The following is a 20,464-nucleotide window of genomic DNA, read 5'->3' on the forward strand; positions in this document are numbered from 1 at the left end:
CAAAATACACATGCACACAGCCAAACTCAACCAAACTGCCTTTGATGCCTCAGGGCCAAGATAAATGCACTCAGCTCCTTGAAGCTAAGCCAGAACCACTTCCTTACCAAAATGGAGACTTCCTTAAGCTACAAAGATCAGTTCAGAATCACCATGAGTTTGCTGAGAACCAAACTAATGACAAATCTTGCATTATGTTTAGACCTGCCTGTAGAAATATTGCTGATGATTCACATTATAAATAGTAATAAAATAACTAGTTTGATCTTTTTAAATTGAAGGGCTGTAATAAAGATGACATCAAGAATTGTGGCCTGTTTTCCAAGTAATAGCTATAATCTGACAATTGGTACACAATAGGTATAATCTTTCAACTGGCTAACCATAAAACGTATCACTAGGAAATGTTCTTTCAAAACAGGCTCAAAAACCTAATGTTTTGAAATGGTTTGAAGTCACAACTGAAGATGCTTAGAGAGGTTTACTTTTCGGTAAACCTTCATATTGAAATATACATACATTAAAGAGCACCATATATACATACAGTAAGTGCACAGCTTAACAAATTTTTATGAATTCAACACACCTAGATGATCACCTAGATCAGGACTGAGAGCATTACCAGCACCCCAGAAGCCTCCCTCTATCCCCTCTCAATCATCCTCAGTCATTATTCCTCCAAAGGCAACCAATATTCTGACTTCTGTCACCATATGTTAGCTTTACTTGTTATTAAACTTTATATAAATGAAATCATACATTATCCTATAGTATGTACCCCTTTGAGTCTGGCTTTTTAGCTCAATATTTTATCTGTAAGAGTCAACCAAATTTTTACTTATTGCCATAGTTTGATATTTTTCCAGTGCTACAAAATATTCCATTGCAGAACACATCACAATTTATTTTGGGTTGTTTGATGGACATTTGGGTTATTCCCAGTTTGATACTCTAACATATGAAGTTAATATAAATGTTTTGTACATGTTTTTGGTGAACATCTGTATGCATTTCTGTTGGTTATATATCTAAAATTGAAGTTTCTTGTGACATGAGGTATGTGTTTAGCTTTAGTAGATATTTCAAATAGTTTTCTAAAGTAGTTGTACCAATTTACATTTCCAAGCAGTGTGGGAGAGTGTTAGTTGTTCTACATCCTTACCAATAACTGGTGTTATATGTTCGTTGTCTTTTTCAGTTTAGTCATTCTGGCAAGTGAATAGTGCTATGTTATTGTGGATATAACATGCATTTCTCTGTTAATTAAAGATGTTGAGTATTTTTTTATATTAATGACTTGCATATATTCCTCTAAGTGCCTACTGAAGTCTTTTGCCCATTTTCTTTGGGTTGTCTTCTTATTTATTTCACTACTATTTATTAATACAAGCTCTTTGCTAGATATACACATTTCAAATATCTTTTCCCCTCTATGACTTGAGTTTTAACTCTCTTCATAGTATATTTTAATGAACAAAATGTCTTAATTTTTAATAAGACCCAATTTATCAAGCTTTTTCTTTATACTTAGTGCTTTTGTGTCCTTTTTAGAAAGCTTTGCTCATTATGCTTAAGTGAAAAAAGTAAGAAAGAGAAAGGCAAATACTGTATGATATCACCTTTATGTGGAATCTAAAAAATACAACAAACTAGTGAATAAAGCAAGCAGACTAACAGATACAGAGAACAAAGTAGTGGTTACCAGTGTGGAGAAGGAAGAGGGCAGGGGCAGTATAGGGGTATTAGATTTTAAAAAGGGGTTATGGGATTATATGAAATCATGTGTGTGAAACTTTTGAAAATTGTAAAGCACTGTAGAGCTTAAAGAATCTTTCAATTAAAAAAATAATAAAAATTTAAATGATAAAAAAACAAGTAGAAAGCTTTGCTCAACCCATGGTCATGGACAACTTGTCCTATGTTAAGCTTAACCTTTGGTTTACTTTTCACATTTAAGCATATTACATTTAAGCATTCCACATTTAATTAAGCACATTAAATCCATCTGAAATTAATTTTGTATATAGCGAAAGGTAGGAGTTAAGGTTCATTTTTTCCACATGGATAATCCAGTTCAGTTAATCCAGCTCAATTCATTTTTTAAAATCTTTTCTTCAAAATGCATCTTCATTGATAGTCAAGTGACTGTATATGTGTAGATGTTTCTGGACTAACTATCCTGCTCAGTGATCTATTTGTCTATCATTGTGCCAGAATCATACTGCTTTAATTGATAGAGTTTTACGATTAGTACTGGTAACTTGACATAAATCCTCCAACTTTGATCTTCTTCAAGATTGTCTTGACTCTTATAGATCCTTTCATTTGCCATAAAATCTTTAGAGTTAGCTTATCAATTTTAATTCAAAGAAATGATGGTGAAATTTTGGTTGGGATTGCATTGAATCTATAAATAAATACAGAGAGAACAGACATCCTTGCACTGCACATTCCAATCCTTGGAAATGGCATATCTTTTATTCTGGCCTTCCCTCATTTACCTCAATAATATTTTGTGGTTTTCTGTTTATACGTTTTCAATGTTTGATTGATTTATTCCTAGGTATTAAATGTTTTATGCCATTGTAAAGAATATTATTTTGAAATAAATGTACCTGCATGCTTATTGTTATTATACAGAAAAACAATAGAGTTTTTTCATATTTACCTTCTATTCAGTATCCTTACTAATTTACTTATCAAGCCTGATACAAGTTTCTTTTGGATTTTTTATATACACAATCACATCATATATCTCCAAAGAATGACATTTTTTAAATTTCTAATTCTTACGAATTTCATTTTTTTGTTTGTCCTATTGCACTGGCTAAGCATTCTGTACAATACTGAATAGAAATAATGATACTGAACATCCTTGTCTTAGTCCTGACTTTGGAAGAAAAGGAATTTACTATCTCCCCATTAAGTGATTAGCTGTAGTTTTTTAGAGATACCCATTAATAGTTTAAGAAATTTCTTTTTATATCTAGCTCCTAAGAGATTTTAGCATGTATGGGTACTGAATTTTATCAAATGCTTTTTCTGCATTTATTGAGATGATCATGTGGTTTTTCATATTCTTTTACTGTCGTGTCTTATGATGATTGGATGTTTAATATTAAATCAGCCACACATTCCTGGAATAAACTTAACTTGGTCATGATGTGCTTGATATGCTAATATTTTATGTAAGATTCTTGAATATATATTTATATAAGGAACTGGTTTTTCAATTTTCCTTCTTGTAATAACCTTGCTAGGTTTTGATTTCAAGGTTATGCTGCCCTCATAAAATGAGTTGGGAGATATTTCTTCTTTTTCCATTTTTTGTCTTTTTTCCTAGGTGATGGCCCTTCATAAGCCTCAAATAAAAGTCTGGGGTATTTATGAGGGTCTCTACTTGGCAAGCCTGAATTCCAGTTTTTCCTCAGTACTGTCAGATTGCCAAAATATCTGCAGCTTAGCTTTTTAGCCTCTTAGCAACAGTACTCTGCTGGGTTTCTGTGTGTCTCATCCTGGGCACATACAGCTTAGAAGTAACCAAATGACTCAGGGGGAAACTGCACACAGAATGCTGGGTTCAATCCTCTGCAGATTTCTCTTCTCAGCACAAAGACCTTTCTAGTCCTAGCTGTCTTATAGCTCTAAATTCCAATTTTTTGTATCCCTTTCCCAGAGAAGCTGTCAGACCTCAAAGGTGCTTTCTTTTCTACCTATGTGCCATATTCCGAGGGGTGAAAGCAGCAGTGAATGTAGGATTCATCTCAATTATGTTCTTTCTCTGGGATCTCAGCCCTTCAAGTCCTGGCTGTCTCGATTGTTCTCCAATGACTCCGTAAAGATTTTTGTTTCTTTGTTTACCTTGCATTTTTATCCAGCTTTTAGGGTCAGTGTCATCAGAAAGACTAGTCTGGTGAGAGCTACTCCATCATAGCTAGAATTAGAAGCCGCTGAATGGAGCTCTAAAATAGACGACCTTGCAGCATCACCTCCCACTCTTATCATTTCACATCTAGGAACAAACCGCTCTTTGGCTGAGATCAGGAGTTTGTGTCCCAGTCAGGGGCAGGATGAAAGACTTTGTCTCAGTCTCCTGAGCCCTGTCGTTGTTCACTTACTGGGAGTCATCTTCATGGTCTATTGGTGTTGCCTCATTAACAGGGCGATTCACAGGGCATAATTTTACCCAAACTGGATTGCTTAATTTTGCTCAATTGACACTAAAACAGCAGATACCATGACATTTTAAGTTTGGTTTTTGTTTGTTTTTCTGTTCAAACAGCAACCATTTCCTTCTATATAGAGAAAGAATAAAATATTAACTCACAGGGGCTTCCCTGGTGGCGCAGTGGTTGAGAATCCACCTGCCAATGCAGGGGACGCGGGATCGTGCCCCGGTCCGGGAGGATCCCACGTGCCGTGGAGCGGCTGGGCCAGTGAGCCATGGCCGCTGAGCCTGTGCGTCTGGAGCCTGTACTCCACAGCGGGAGAGGCCACAGCAGTGAGAGGCCCGTGTACCGCAAAAAAAAAAAAAAAAATTAACTCATAAATCAAGAATCTGAATCTACCACCTAAGCAAGAACAATTTATATACCTATGATTGATTCATTACTTGTAACTTCAACAGTCAGTATTTCAAGAGATGTTGACAGCATAGATTTCTTCTACATGGGCCCAAACCTATATCCTGTTAATGTTGACCATATACAGCCAGAAATTTATAATAGAGTCAAGAGGACTCCTCTGGACAATCTATTTTCTTATTTCTCTTAAAGGGGTAAAATACCTATTGGTTGAAATACTATTCTGGCACTGCATCTAAGAATTGCATGAAGACAAGTGTGCCTAATCTATGTCTTTTTTAATTTTAAAAATTAACTCTGAGCTTGTGGTTTTCTAAATCCTACAACAGAAAAACATTAATATGATGGTAATGACATTGAAAACTTATTGGCATTCATTCCTGAATAGCCATGAAAAAGGATAAAAATAAGGATTGCATGAAGACAAGTGTGCCTAATCTATGTCTTTTTTAATTTTAAAAATTAACTCTGAGCTTGTGGTTTTCTAAATCCTACAACAGAAAAACATTAATATGATGGTAATGACATTGAAAACTTATTGGCATTCATTCCTGAATAGCCATGAAAAAGGATAAAAATAAGGGGTTGGAGGACTTGCGGTGGGATGGGGGAAATGTAGTCATTGCTCAAGAAGATACTTGGTCCCTGGTTCTAGGTTGTTTCCATCTTGTTTCTAACCCTTGGTTCTAGGTTGTTTCCATCTTGTTTCTAAACCTATCTCCTCAGTGCCTCTCTCCTCACTTTACAACTTTTGGTTATCCTGGAAGGGCTCACTGTCATTGAGACTATGGATCGCTAAAAACTACTGATTTGGAACTGCTTTGCCAGGGTGGTTCACTCATGCTGATCCAGTCTTAAATGGCTGAGACTATTAGTGATTTAGCCCTGATAGAGATCTTGCTGTAGCTCTACCAACAGTGAATAATAAAGTCTGGGACCACCTTCATATGCTATGCAGCTCTTTATTGAAGACATGACCAAAATATCACCAGCCTTTAGAGTAGGTAACAGGTGGAAACATGTCACATTTCTGCTTTGGGACAAGGGATGAATTAATAACTATCCAATGCTAATTTCCTTCCTAAGAGTCTCTAATTAGATAATGCCACACTATCAACTGATGGTAAGGAATTGCCACAGTATGGGAAAAACCAGATGTTCTTTTAAAGAATTTTTGAGACACTTGGACAGTAGAAGAAAAAAATTCAAAAAAAAAAGGGAAAGTAATCTCTCTAAGATCTTAAACATCAAACCAACAAACGTGCACTAAAAGCTGTAGGGGATGCAAAGACTTGTAAAACACTATTCCTGTCCTTTAGGAATTCATGGACTAATTAGGAAACAATTAAAAAAGTATCTGTTGAATAACACTGATAACACTCACATGCATTCACAGGGGCTGGGAGCTTTCTCCCAAGTCTGACTGCACTCATTGGTCTACATAACTCTTTTTAATTTGAAGTTCTCTCTACACAAATGCATTGTAACCTTGAGGACAGAACCTCCGCCTTCTTCATAAAGCCTAAAGCAATATTTGTAAAATAAAAAAGGTTTTTGATGTAGCCAGGGCAACTCCGGGAAACTCCCTTTCAGAGCAAATTTACTGTTTCCAAGTGCATGCACACACCTGAGGAAAGGGGATATGTTCTGAGGCCTCAGGGTACAGTGGAATGTAAAACTGTTTCTGTGGGAGTACTATTAACATCAGGAGGGAGGAAACTGCCATTCACACTACATACTTCTTCCAAAAAGATTTTTCTGCATATGATTCAGAAATTATCTGTGAATGACTCACAAAAATGTTCTTAATGTGGGTTTTAGTGCTGCCAAACATTCTGTTTGAGCACTTGGATTTTTACTTGGGGGTTGACAGTCAACCCCCCTCAACCTTCCCAGCCTGACTTGTATAATGAGGATGGTGTTCCTGCAACTGCAGCACAAGGTTAATTCCCCGAAGCGGAAGCATATGTAAAAAATAAATAAAATTCGATATGTCAAAGGAGGTAATGGTTGCCTGATTAAGTGAGTTCTTAGTGCCTAAGGAAGAGTCCCCTTTATATACATGTCTAAGGTGCTTTCAAATCAACTTTGCTATGCTTCCTTCTCCTGTCATTTAAAATCACCTGAGGCTTAAGAGGTTATGAATTTTATTTGGTTTTCCATCTTTTGATGTAATTCTTTCCTGAGGAAATTCTTTCTTGCGTTATCATGGCAAAGTCATTAGGGCCCAGGTAAAGAGCCCTCTTCCTATGTGTTGTTCATGGTGGTTGCCTTTCAGAAGCATTCAGTTCTGCTACTGAAGAATGCGTTTCTCTCAACTTTAGAAAATTGTGACTAAGACAAAGCCTGGTTATAATAGCAGCTCAAAAAATACCAACTGGAATTAACTACCTCTACAATTACCCGTAATTAAAATCTATTAATAAAAATGTAGAAAGGCAGAGAAGAATTACTTGAAAAAATAAATCTGTTATTAAGAGAAGCAAAATATACAAAAATAATGAATACAGGAAATATTCATGATTCTCATAACCTTGGTTTTCAGTATACATATCAAATATATCTTTGCTGCTCTGTGGAACTGAAACTGATTAAAAAACAAGGTCCTCTGTCAGTAGGAAAGACATTATAATATAAGGAACTTGTGGTAATTACTTGAAGTAACATCAAAGACTATTCTTATATCTGTTGCAAACATATTTAGATATGTATATGTATTTAATACAAGCATATATTATGCTATATATGTTAATAAGCACATGTTTTTTTCTTTTTAAACTTTCATTCAGAGGAACTGAGGTTTTGTGACTGGGGAAGACCATAACCTTTCAGGTTCTACTTGTTAAATAAGAAAGGAAAAGAATTGTTTAAGGCAGTGATGCTAGAGAAAGCTTTGAAAAGTACAGCACATTTGAAAATATTAATACTTCAAAATAAAATGTATTATTAATACCGTCTCTTTATTGTAATGGGAAAGGCCTTGGTTTGAATTTCAGTTATGGTAAGCCACCACTAGCCGCTAGTGCTCAAAACTGAGATAATATACAGCATACTAGGTGTAAAAATCAGAGGTCTTCACACCTGTTTTACTGTCCTTAATTCCTTGTTGAGGGCTGCCAGTAAAGATGTGCAGACTTCAGGTCTTGATCTCATGGAGACTGGGAACTACTCAAAGTAAACACTTAACTCACAAAACTGTAGCATTTCCAGGTTGGAAGATTAACAAGCATCAACTCCAGTGGCTTTCCCAAGCAGAAATCTTCTGAATGACAGGCCTCTGTTTGATTACCACAGTGACAAGAAGCTCACTGCTTTGCAGAGTGTTCACCATTAAACTACTCTAATCCAGTTGAAGTCTTTATTTTATAACTCTAACCATTGCTCTTAATTCTTCCCTTTGAAAATATAGATAAGAAATTGAATCCTGTGACCAAATTAAATCTTTCGAGTGTCGAAAGAAAGCCTCATATCCCCATAGTGCCATTTATCACACTCAGGACATAGTAAATGCTCACAATATTTGTTGGATGAATAAATGAATTGTTTTAGCTTTTGAGCTAAAAATTGAGGCAAAAAAGTAGGACTCAAGAAAATTTCTCTTTGTCTTTCTTTCCACCATCCTTTAGTCTCATTTCCCAGACTAATACCACATTAAAACACATTTGCAGATGTACTGGTGAATGAGGCTGGTTGAAAAGCACTGGATTAATGGAGAACTCCACAATATTAAGCCAATAAGTCAATTTGGGCTCTGAATTCCCAGAGTTTTTGATTCATAACAAGTGCAGAAAGACATTAAAGCCACCAGAGATGACATTAAACCAGAAAGGATGGCTGAGGGGAGCTTATCCTCGTGGTCAAGAGACTTCATGGTCCTGCTTTTTCAGAAATAGAACCAAACCTCTGCTGCTTCAGGTGACATCTTTGAAAGCATCTTCCAAGTCAGTGACCTGAAACATTAGCTTCTGACAATTCTTCCACAGCTTGTGACCTCAGGAGAACACTTCAGCCTAGTGTGAGTCCTTTGAAGTGAACAGTGACCCCAGCTTAGTTTTTCTGGAACACAGAGCATTATTTTGGATGAAAACAACTTTTGTAAACAAAAAACAGAAGGTGCCAACTCTCACCTCGGAGTCTGGTAGCAAATGAACCTGAAAGACTTCTTCAGGGTTGAGCTTAGTGATTGGCCAAGAAAACAGGCTAAGGTTGGGAAGGTTATTTTTGAAATCATCTGGGCTTTGGGTCCATGAGCACAAAAGGAACACTGCCATGGGGTCATTTACTTGAAAAAGGAAAAACAACAAGGACTAAAATATAAACTGACATCACAAAAAGAAAATGAAACATAGCCATTTTGACTTCAATAAATGAAAGATATAAATTCTCTCTTCAAATCACAAATGCTTCCTCCTTTTTACTCAATTGATTTACTGTATTTGCTAATTAAATTAGAGCTCCGTCCAAGAGTGCGGCATCAGCTAGGATGGAGAGGGAAAGGCACGTTCTCTGTATTTCTTCTGGGGAAGGCACATGTTGCCACTCGGCATCACTGATCACAACAGTACGTGGCTGACACTTCACACTTCATATGTTGCTGATTGATCACTGGATCAATGACAGAAAACGAAGTTGAATATAGATTTGTCACTGTATGTGAGAGTGAACTTAAGACTTCAGGGTTTTACTGCCTGGGTTCATATTCCAGATTCTGTTTGGTGACTTGAGGGAAGTTACTTCACTTCACTGTGTCTCAGTTTTCTCTTCTGTGACATGGGGAAATAAGAGCACCTGAATCAAAATATTTTGCTAGGAGTTTCAAAGAGGTGATGTGTGTCAAGTTCTCAGTAAGTACACCAAAATACTATTATTTCTGTAATAATAACTGAATTACATTATTACATGAAATGATGTAATCCAATTATTATTGATACTATTTATATTTCTAATGTATCTCTAATTATTAAATATATATTTATCAATATAATCACTAATATAATTATTATTACTATTATCATCATTATTACTGTACCAAGTATTATTGAATCTAAAACACCCAGGTATTTTTTCTGTATTTTCCACTGGTCTTGAGAACATCTGGGGATGGAGCCAGATGCCTAGGGCCAGTCTTTTGTTACTAACAGCGAGACAGCTGGCTGGAGCACAGAAACCTCCAGAAAGCAGTTCCCTCAGGGGCAATCCTCTCCCCTCTCCCACACCCCTTGCCACATGTGCAGCATTCTTCTAATCTCCAAAGGCTGGTGCCGGGCCCAGCTCCTGGGCTTTATTTTGATAAATGTTTCGGGCTACAGAGTGCCAAGAAACTTGATTCCTTTGCTTTTCAAATACCAAACCTCTACCTGGAAAAGGAATGCTTAGATCAGAGCACAGAGATGAAAAGTTTTAAGTTAAATATGCAGTTCTCCCCTTAACCTATTGTCTGCTCTGTTTCTCAGCTCTGAAAAGTTGGAAGAAGAATATCTTCAGATAAAGAGTGCCGTAAATCACTAGTGAAAAGTTAAACATGATTTAGCAAATGTTCATTTTATCTTGGAAAGCAGGGTTATAATGGAACTGCCTTTATGTTTAAAGCCAACAATGTTCTTGATGGAATTATACGTATTTTAATAAAATCATTCTGCAAAGTACCATAGCTCAAATTCTTTACTGTATTTCTAAACTCTTTATACCTGGTGGTCAGAATAAGTTACACCTGGTTATTGTAAGAGAGACGAACACTATATCGTTCTTTTTCACTGGAAGGGAGAACTAATATTTCTTGAGTACCTGCTAAGTGCCATATGTTTTACTTATGTTGTACTATTTAACACAGCAAAACAGCATCATTTTACAGACCAGGAACCTGACACTCACAAAGCGCAAAAAACATTCTGAAGTTCATAGCACTAACAAGTAGAGGAGGTAGGATTCAAACGTACGATTTCAAAGCCAAGCTCACACTTAGTACATGAGAAATCATGTGCTATCACCGATCAATTCTTGCTCATTTATTTGCTTACATGTTTACTGTCTATATTCCCCTGCAATAATATAGGTTCCATGGGAACGAGGTCTTGTCCATCTTGGTCATCTCTGTATCTTCCAGTGCCTATGATAATTCCCATCACAGAGAAGAAGCTTAATAAATATTTTTGATTAAAAGATGAATGGGGCTTCCCTGGTGGTGCAGTGGTTGAGAGTCTGCCTACTGATGCAGGGGACACGGGTTCGTGCCCCGGTCCGGGAAGATCCCACATGCCACGGAGCGGCTGGGCCCGTGAGCCATGGCCGCTGAGCCTGCGCGTCTAGAGTCTGTGCTCCGCAACGAGAGAGGCCACAACAGTGAGAGGCCCGCGTACCGCAAAAAATAAAATAAAATAAATAAAAATAAATAAATAAAAGATGAATGAATGAATAACACATTTCCGACATGCCCAGGATGAGTCATTTGGAAGTCAAGTCAATTCTCACGTTCCTTCTTGAAATAAACAATGATGATAATAGTTCCAATATCTTGTGGCATTTTCTCATTGTGACATGTGGTAGAAAAGAAATCTTTCTTTCTGTTTTGAAAATACCAGTAATTATCTTGTTAAGTCTAGAGAGTACTGTCATTCCCTATGAGTCTGTCATGGCACCAAATCCATGTTGTTGAAACCTGAAGAATTTTCTAACTTTGTAAGGTTTAATCAGAAAACTCTCCTTAAAAGATGGTTTCCAAAATTCTTTTGGAAAAGGGTGAGAATAGAAGCAGTGATTGCTGGTGTGACGTGGTGTCATGTATTGCTTTAGACTTGATGTCATGTTCCTCTCACAGGTTTCTTCCTTATTAGCTCAGCTGGTTAGAACTTGATATAATGAGGTCTAGATCATGGGTTCAAACCCCTGGTGGAACAATTAGCTTAAGTTTGTTCCCAGGACACAGGACTAACTCTGAGCCCCTTATAGTCCCCTTTACTTTGGTTTTGTGCTGCAGAAAGGCCAGGAGAAATAGTCACACAAAGCAAAACAGATGCTTACTGAAAGAACAGCAGGAGAGTCATCCCTCCATAAAATCTCCAGATCTCACATTTATACTCCTTCAAAGAGTTATCTTACTGACTCAGACTTCATTAACAATTGATTTTATACATTTCCTAATTAGAGCTATAAACAGTGGAACAAATCACCTATAAACAAGCTTATAAATAACCAATTGGTTTACATAAAATTAATTTTTTTTAATTTATTTTTTGCTGTGTTGGGTCTTCGTTGCTGCGCATGAGCTTTCTCTAGTTGTGGTGAGTGGGGGCTACTCTTCGTTGAGGTATGCGGGCTTCTCATTGTGGTGGCTTCTCTTGTTGCGGAGCATGGGCTCTAGGTGCGCGGGCTTCAGTAGTTGTGGCACACACGCTCAGCAGTTGTGGCTCGCGGGCTCTAGAGCGCAGGCTCAGTAGTTGTGGTGCACAGGCTTAGTTACTCATCAGCATGTGGGATCTTCCTGGATCAGGGATCGACCCCGTGTCCCCTACATTGGCTGGTGGATTCTTAACCACTACACCAGCAGGGAAGTCCCAGTTTACATAAAACTAAATGTGAAAAAAACTTAAGATTTCCAATGACCAGAAATAACCCTTAGGAATAAAACTTCTACTGTAATACATTGGCTAAGAGTGCCTTAATGAGAAAACAGCTACTCAGGTTATTCTGGTGGATACACATTAATATAAATTGTATTCATAAACTTTCAGAAAAGTATTAGTGACTTTATAAGCAATAACAAGAAGGCATCTCATTAACTGAGAACATTTAGGTCCTGGAGGAGATCGATTCCAGGAGACACACAGCCAAGCAGTCTAATTTCAATAAAGAGTTATTCAATTTAAGTCAAGAGCTGAATAAGAAATTGGACCAGGATCAGGTCCACAGAAAGATGACTCCTTCTGCTGAGAAAATGTGAGGTCTTTAAAATAACGCCAGATCACATTAGTTTGATGAACCAAATGCCAAGTATAAATATAATTATATTTCAATATAATTTGTTTTTCTTATTTGAACCTCTAGAGAATGAATGGTTCCACAATTCATCAAGTTAAAAAAGGGGGCGGGTCCAGCTAAATTCCCCTTAGCAGCATCTGAATATATCTATCCCAGATAAGCAAGTGCTTGCATCTCCTCTCACCCAACAAGAGCATGTCTACTCCTAGATTTCATACTAGTCAGTAGCCCTGAAAACTCAGCTCTCTGTTGAGTTCAATAAAAGTAGTGAACTTGCAATGTGCCTGGCTATATTTTTATTTAAAGGGTGAGAGTGATATTCCATATAGCTCTCTACATTCCTGAGTGGGAACTCTAAGTCCGGATGCCTCATTTTTTGAGGTTGCATCTTGGGACAATGTCTCAAGTTGACAAAGATATCAGAAAAGTGCTAGGGGTCTCCAGGGGCATGGATGCAAAGGGCTATGTTGCATATTACCCATCTTATTTGGGCCTATCAGTGAACAGGTTTCTTGATAGCAGGGGTCTGGTTATTCAATGGGGTCAGGGACTGAACATGGGAAAATTATGGGATTAGCTCAGAAAAGGGACCAGAGACGTTGAAGCTATTGTTAAGAGAGAAGCTGGGGTGATGGACTGTGTGATCCTGACTAAGCAGAGAAGTATACGAAGCCAAAGATGGTTCACAGACTAACAGAAAAATGGAATGATCATAAACCTAGAGGTTCAGTAAAGCCAAAGAACAGATTCCATGGGACTAACTAATGAGAGAGCCGGAGATGCAATAAGGAAAGGATGTGATAAAGGAAGGAATCAGCCAGTTGAAGATCAACTCTGGACTGAACAGTTCAAGGTGCTGGTAATCCACTTTAAGGTGTATCAATAGAAAGCTCCCCAACACTTGAAACAGTCAAGAAGACATGGTCATCTGGACAGACTAAAAGGAAGTCTCTCAGGATGTTGTAGAGGGCAATCCCATGTTAAGAGAGTTAACTCCCTTTGGAAAAAGAAGCTTTTTTTTTTTTTTTTTTTTTCAGTACGCGGGCCTCTCACTGTTGTGGCCTCTCCTGTTGCACAACACAGGCTCCGGACGCACAGGCTCAGTGGCCATGGCTCACAGGCCCAGCCACTCCGTGGCATGTGGGATCTTCCCAGACCGGGGCACAAACCCATGTCCCCTGCATTGGCAGGCGGACTCTCAACCACTGTGCCACCAGGGAAGCCCCGGAAAAAGAAGCTTTTTATTTTAGACTTCAGATAACCACAATTTCCTGGAGGAGGCAAGTTATCATATCCTTTCAGTTCCCTTCTAACTTCATGATTCTATAAACCCAGCCCAACTTGCAGCTTTTAGGTGGGGTGGGTAACTGCAAGCTGAAAACTACCCTCTCTATTAACTTTAGGCTGTCTTATGTGGAAAAAATTTTCAGTGCCTAGCCTGGCTCTGCTGCCCTTCTAGTTAAAAGAAATGCAAAAGTTTATTATAGAGTCATATCAAAATTCCATGTTTTCTCATAAATGACTTTACAGCTGTGGCCATCTAAAGCATGACCAGAAAAGCTTGTCTTGGTTTTAAGATAGTTGTTTTGAAAGTAGGATTGATTGGCAGTTGATTATCCATGGTTCTGAAGTCAAGATCCACATGGATAAAGAAAATTCACGTATAACCCAAAAATTCCATGCTGATGGAAACAAGGGAATAAAACCACGAGATAAAATTCCCATCTCTGTCCTCGTTCAATCTGTGATGGATGTGTTAATGAGCAGTAAAATGGGCAGAAGAGTCACAAGTGGGTGAATGCCTGGGTACACAAGGATGCTAGCAAATCTATAAGCTTGGATAATAGAATGAATAGAATGGTGTGGTGAGAAACCCAGATTCAATGTGATTGATTCGCCACAGTTTTGCTGTTGAGAAAATTATCTTTCTTTTTAACACAACTTAGATCCAGAATGGCTTTCATCACTCAACTCAGCTATGATATTTTCTTCTGGCATCAAATCAGTCTCCTGGGGTTATAATTGTTTTGTCCCAAGGATTACTCAACTATACACACACAAAGTCTGTACAAACACAGGCAAGAAAAGTACACTTGTCACATAAATAATAAAGCCAAACGTGCTAATTCTTTGCTGCCTCTGCAGTGACCCATCAAGGAACTTTTGCCAAACAGACTGGAGTCAAGTCAGTGTTACAGTTTTAAGGTGAAAAGAAACTCTAGGCATAAAAGTGTGCCAGTTTCCTAGCCAACGAGGCTGATAGATAAACGTGTCTGTAAGTTCACTCCTTTTTATAGAACTCAGTGGTCTCTGAACTTTTTGAACTACTCCTATCAATTTAAAACAAACTGGAGGATTCATCTCCAGTAAGTGTTGGTTATATAAATATAAATTTGTGTATGTATGTGATATCAACCTACTCTAAAAATATGTTCTGGATGCAATAATGTTTAAAAGCATTTAAAATGATGTGACAAACATAAAATAAATATTTATGAATGTCTTGCAAGTTTTCATACTTCTAAACTATCATTGACTAATATCCTAACTAATATCCTAATAATGTATACTTAGAGTACGATATGTTGTTAACCATAGTACAGGTAAATCCATATTTTAAAATAGTTACATTGATACTTGTGAATTTTTACTAACTTCTTGTCAGATCTTCTTAATGTGACTGACAAAAAGCTCCTAGTACAAGGAGAAGTGTCAACTCTGCCATGCTCTTACTATTGCCTTCACCTTGCATTATTAGTTCTATCTTGCATTATTAGTTTAATCTTGCATTTGAGTTTTCTGTGCAAGATATTTTATCAGTCATTTGCTCCATAATTGTAAAGGTTGTAAGGTTAATTTGTTCCATAATTGTAAAGGTTAATTTAGTAAATATATAAGTGAAAATACATATATAACATAAAAATATGATCCAAAATCCACTTAAGAGGACACTTGAATTACAAGGCATTGCAGTACAGTGGTAGTAATCAATCACATGAGGACACCAGTTCCAACTCTCCATGATGTGGAACTCCTACTCTTCCTACAAGATAGCTTCTATACCAACTGTCAAATGGACAGGCGGTAGGTGAATATCACCGTTAAATCATACATTAAAATCAGCTATATAAGCAACAAAAGAAAAAAATAGATAAACTGGGATTCATCAATATTTTAAAACTCTTGGGCTTCCCTGGTGGCGCAGTGGTTGAGAGTCCACCTGCCGATGCAGGGGACACGGGGACACGGGTTCGTGCCCCGGTCTGGGAAGATCCCACATGCCGGGGAGCGGCTGGGCCCGTGAGCCATGGCCGCTGCGCCTGCGAGAGGCCGCAACAGTGAGAGGCCCGCGTACAGCAAAAAAAAAAACAAAAAAAACAAAAAAAACACTCTTGCACATTAAAGGTCACTATCAACAGAGTGAAAAGGCAGCTCACAAAATAGGAGAAAATATTTGCAAATCATGTATCTGATAAGGAATTAATATCTAGAATATATAAAAACTCCTATAACTCAAAAACAATTTGAAAATGGGCAAAGGACTTGAATGGATGTTTCTCCAAAGAAGACGTAAAAATGGCCAATAAGCACATGAAAAAATGTTCAACATCATTAATCACTAGGAGAATGCAAATCAAAATTACAATGACATATTATTTCACACCCATTATGCTACCTTTTTTTTTTTTTTGCGGTATGCGGGCCTCTCACTGTTGTGGCCTCTCCCGTTGCGGAGCACAGGCTCCGGACGTGCAGGCTCAGGGAAGCCCCTGGGAAGCCACCAGGGAAGCCACCAGGGAAGCCCCTAGCTATTATTTTTTAAAAATAAAATAGTAATGTATTAGTGAGGATGTGGAGATATTAGAACATTTATGCATTGTTGGTGGTTATATAAAATGGTTCAGTCACTGCGGAATAGTTTGATGGTTCCTCAAAAAGTGAAACATAAAATTACCATATGATCCAGCAATTCTACTTCTAGGTATATACCCAAAAGAATTGAAAACAGGGACTGAAACATACTTAAATGCCAGTGTTCGTAGCAACATTATTCAAAATAGTCTAAAGGTAGGAACCACCCAAATGGATAAATAAATACACAAATGTGGTATACCCATGCAATGGAATATTATTCAGCCCTAAGAAGAAATGAAATTCTGATACACGCTACAACGTGGATGAGCTATGAAAACACTATGCTAAATGAAATAAGCCAAACACAAAAGGATAAATATCATATGCTTCCATTTACATGAGGTAGCTAGAAGAGGAAAATTCATAGAGACCGAAAGTAGAATTGAGGTGACCATGGGCTGAGAGGAAGGGGAAAAGGGGCTATTGTTTAATGGGTACAGGTGATACGATCACCTCCCAGATGCTGTAAGGTTTATGTATGTCTTGGGATTGTTATACACATGATACCTCTAGGGCCACCACATATTGTTTTACCAGTGCACTGCACAGTGGTGCCCTAAAAAGTGTTGCCTAGTAAGCGGGTGTGTGGGTCTGAAATTGAATTTGTGCTGTGCTCCCGAAGCCATGTGCTTTGGAGGAAGGTTACATCATGCTAGAGGAAGGGGTGCACTGTTCAAATCATTTTGAAACAGAGTACAAAACTGTCACGTGTATAATAACCAATAGTTCTTGTTATTACTACCTAAGTTCAAAACCCCAAGGCTAGAACAAATAATTTCAGGATTTCATACTAATATTCAAGTACACCTTTCTTGGCCTATCTAGAAAAAGTTAAGTTTGCCAGTCGACGTACCATCTTGTTAGCCAAGACACTAAAAATCTGTTATATTTTCTGAGTGAAAAACGGTAACAAAGAATTGTTGAATGGGGCGGGGCGGGGGGGGCGGTCTTAAGGCTCCAAGATCAAACTCACACTCATTAAGTAGCTAATTCACTAAAATGTGCTGCAAATTATTTTTTGCCAAGTAAATGAAGACCAGGGGCTAAGAGGTGAAGTGAGGTCTCCAATGTCACACAGGTGATTAATGGGGAAACTAGCAAGAGAATCCACATTCCCAAGCAGCTGAGGCTCCTGCCACAGACAGTGAGTGTGATGTTCCCCAGGCTGGGGAAACAAGCATGAGAAATCCAGTCCAGGCATCGCTGGGACTGTTGGGCTCCATAGTGCAGGATGTTAGTACCCTCAGTGTAGATTAAGATGTTTATGACATCCTCATATGAAGTAGAGCTAAACAATGAGTAAAGTAAGAAAAATGTAATGACATCACCCACCATTTTCATGCCTGTGTTCTGCTTTTCTTGGAACTTTCCACACTATCTGTATTCTGGATCTGCTAAAGGCAAGGCATACATTGTCTTATGTACATATATAATACAATGTATGCGTTGTATATAGATATTTATATATTTATTTTCCTCTCCATTTACCTAATCAATCATACTTGTTCTAAAAAACTAATTTTATTTAGTGAATGTTCTGGAATTTCAAATGTTCCCCAAAATAAGGAAAACAAAGCCCACTTCCCTTAATAAGCTGTCTCTGGCCCTTTTTTGAAATATAACATGTAGATGTAGAAAATGAATCTGGGGAGAAGAAACGAAATTAAGCAAAAAGAATATATATATATATCTCTCATATATATACACATATATATATATATCATATATATATGATTTCCATTTGACTGATAATTCTCATTCCCTCTCCCTACTCTCTATGCATCCTCATGTGTTTATGTCATTTCTGATTTCAGGTTCCCTGAGTGAACTCCTGTAGGCTATAAGCTATAAGCTATAAGCTAAATGACTAACAAACACTGGCCAAGTTAAACCAAGATGTTACAGGTACGAGAAGGGCCTGATTTCTCTGAAGAGACGTGAAGTGAAAAATCTTCACCACTAGATCAGATTATTTCATGGCAACTGAAACCAGCCTACCCCTAATGGATCAAGAGCCATGCCTTCCCCTGCTGCTGTACACATGGATCCAGTTTGTGTGCTCTCTCCAGGAATGGTGCAGAGCTGGGAAGGTCTTCCAGAGGTCACCTTTTCCTAAGGCCTCCAGGCAGTTTTCCTCTAAAGCATTACAGATTTTTTTACTCCCCAATTCTTTAAAATGCTCTGAACAACTGACAGTTAGATCTCTGATGTCTACAAGAAAAAAATGTTAGTGTCAACGAGTCTTAATTTTATTCTTAGGCAAATCTCTGTTTAAGGCAAGGATACCCTTTAAAGTCAAATTCAGTTTTGCTTTTCTTTATTCTCGCATTTTGATTATATTTAGGAAGTTGGTATTAATGGGAGGTCAGATCATAGGCTAAAAGAAGAATTATGTCCATTTTGAACAGAGACTTTTAGACAACAAAATGATCATTTAGTGTCTATATTAGATTCCTTCCTGAACTTAGCCTTTAGGCAATCGGTTTATTAAAGGTTCTAAAAGCATTTGGCCTTTATGTGAATGGGAGTAAGCTCTACAGAGTTTCTAACTATAATGAAATCAGAAGGGTCATAAACCCTTGCACTGTAGACGTTAATTAATGGCCAGTTTATCCCACAGCAGAGTAAAGTGCTGGGATAGCAGGTGTGTTTGGGGGAGGTATACGACTGCCTGGGAAGCAGCTGGACTTGGAAGCCTTTGGACTGAGAACAGAGAGATAGCAAATCTCTTGCACAGGGGCAGTTCATCCATTCCTTTGACCCCTGCGTGCCTTAACTAGACTCCTTTGTTTCTAGTAAATTCTCCCTCTACACATAGAAAAGCATGGTTTTCCTGTCTCTCAAAGGAAATAAATTTGCTTCCCACTCTCTCCCCTCCCCCGCACCTGGACTGGACATTGTCTTGAGGCAGGAGAGGCTTCAACACAACACGTGATCATATTTAATGGTCTCCGAAATGACTTCTGTGAAATATCCACCTACTTGCCTCGGCTTGATTTACTGCATTGCCTGGAAATAACAAATGTAATTACTTTGGAATCAACATAATATGAGGCCAGATTGCTTTAACATTCCTTTTGCTTGAGAGGAACTTAATATGAATGAGAACCAGCTGTCTGTCTGTCATCATGCGCATTTGGTCAGCTTTCATAACTGATGACAGATACGGCTCTTTTGGAAAATACTTTAAAGTTACATAATTGTAATGGCCATTTTTTTCTCTGACAGCTTTAACATCTATAGTGAATCATATAAAGCACGTGTATCTTACCTGAAACCAGAGATAACCTGGTGTTCTCCAGACAGTTATCTCCCCTGGAAGAGTTTCCCCCAGCCTAACGTTTTAGATTTCTTTAATAAAAGGGTAGTATGTTCTTATTCAAGAAGAGAAAACAAATGAAGTTTGTGACTTCATAACAAAAGAAATTCCCTAGTGTAACCTGAAGCTTTGAATGGCAAGAAGGGTCTTCGGAGTATGTATGTGTGTATAAAATTTGACTGAATTAGCCTTTATTTCACATCTACTAATTTATTGCCAGACTCTCTGTCAGACAATAAAACTTTTAAAATGAACTAGCATTTTGGGGATCTCTTACACTACCTATATTCACTTTCTTATTTAACCTTTACAACAACCCAACCTTGTGAATTAGGTATTAAGACCTGCCTCTTTGCAAAGAGAACACTAAAGTTTAGTGACACTAGTAACCTTCCCAAGGTCACAGAACTAGTTAGTAATGAAGTTGAGAGTAGGATCTAGGCCTCATTGATTCAAGTCAGTAAGAAAACCATTAGTGAAAGAGTTCAGAAAGACTGGCAAATACAACTCATCATAAAAAAACTGGTAACTGTCTATATACTTGTAAATAACTAATTAGACAGTATAAAACAGAAAATTGCTCCCATTCGTAAGTCAGAGTAAGAAGAGCATGACAGACAAATAGATCAGTGAAACTGGAGCACAACTGCATGTGTGCATATTTGATACATGA

The 20,464-nt window shown here is 37.7% G+C and overlaps 1 long non-coding RNA gene across 2 annotated transcripts in view; it reads right to left on the reverse strand.

Annotated features, from left to right (window-relative positions):
* The window catches only part of LOC307187869, a 314,634-nt gene that overhangs the window by 32,069 nt on the left and 262,101 nt on the right, over positions 1-20,464 (reverse strand). The window contains exon 3 of one of the 2 annotated variants that reach the window (XR_013828709.1): positions 9,231-9,346. The exons of the other annotated variant lie outside the window; for it this stretch is intronic. This is a non-coding gene — a long non-coding RNA (uncharacterized lncRNA). Of the gene's footprint in view, positions 1-9,230; positions 9,347-20,464 lie in introns of those variants that run through there. 2 annotated transcript variants of the gene reach the window in all.

The sequence above is a fragment of the Stenella coeruleoalba genome (genome assembly GCF_951394435.1).
Source record: "Stenella coeruleoalba genome assembly, chromosome: 6".
Lineage (NCBI taxonomy): Eukaryota > Metazoa > Chordata > Mammalia > Artiodactyla > Delphinidae > Stenella > Stenella coeruleoalba.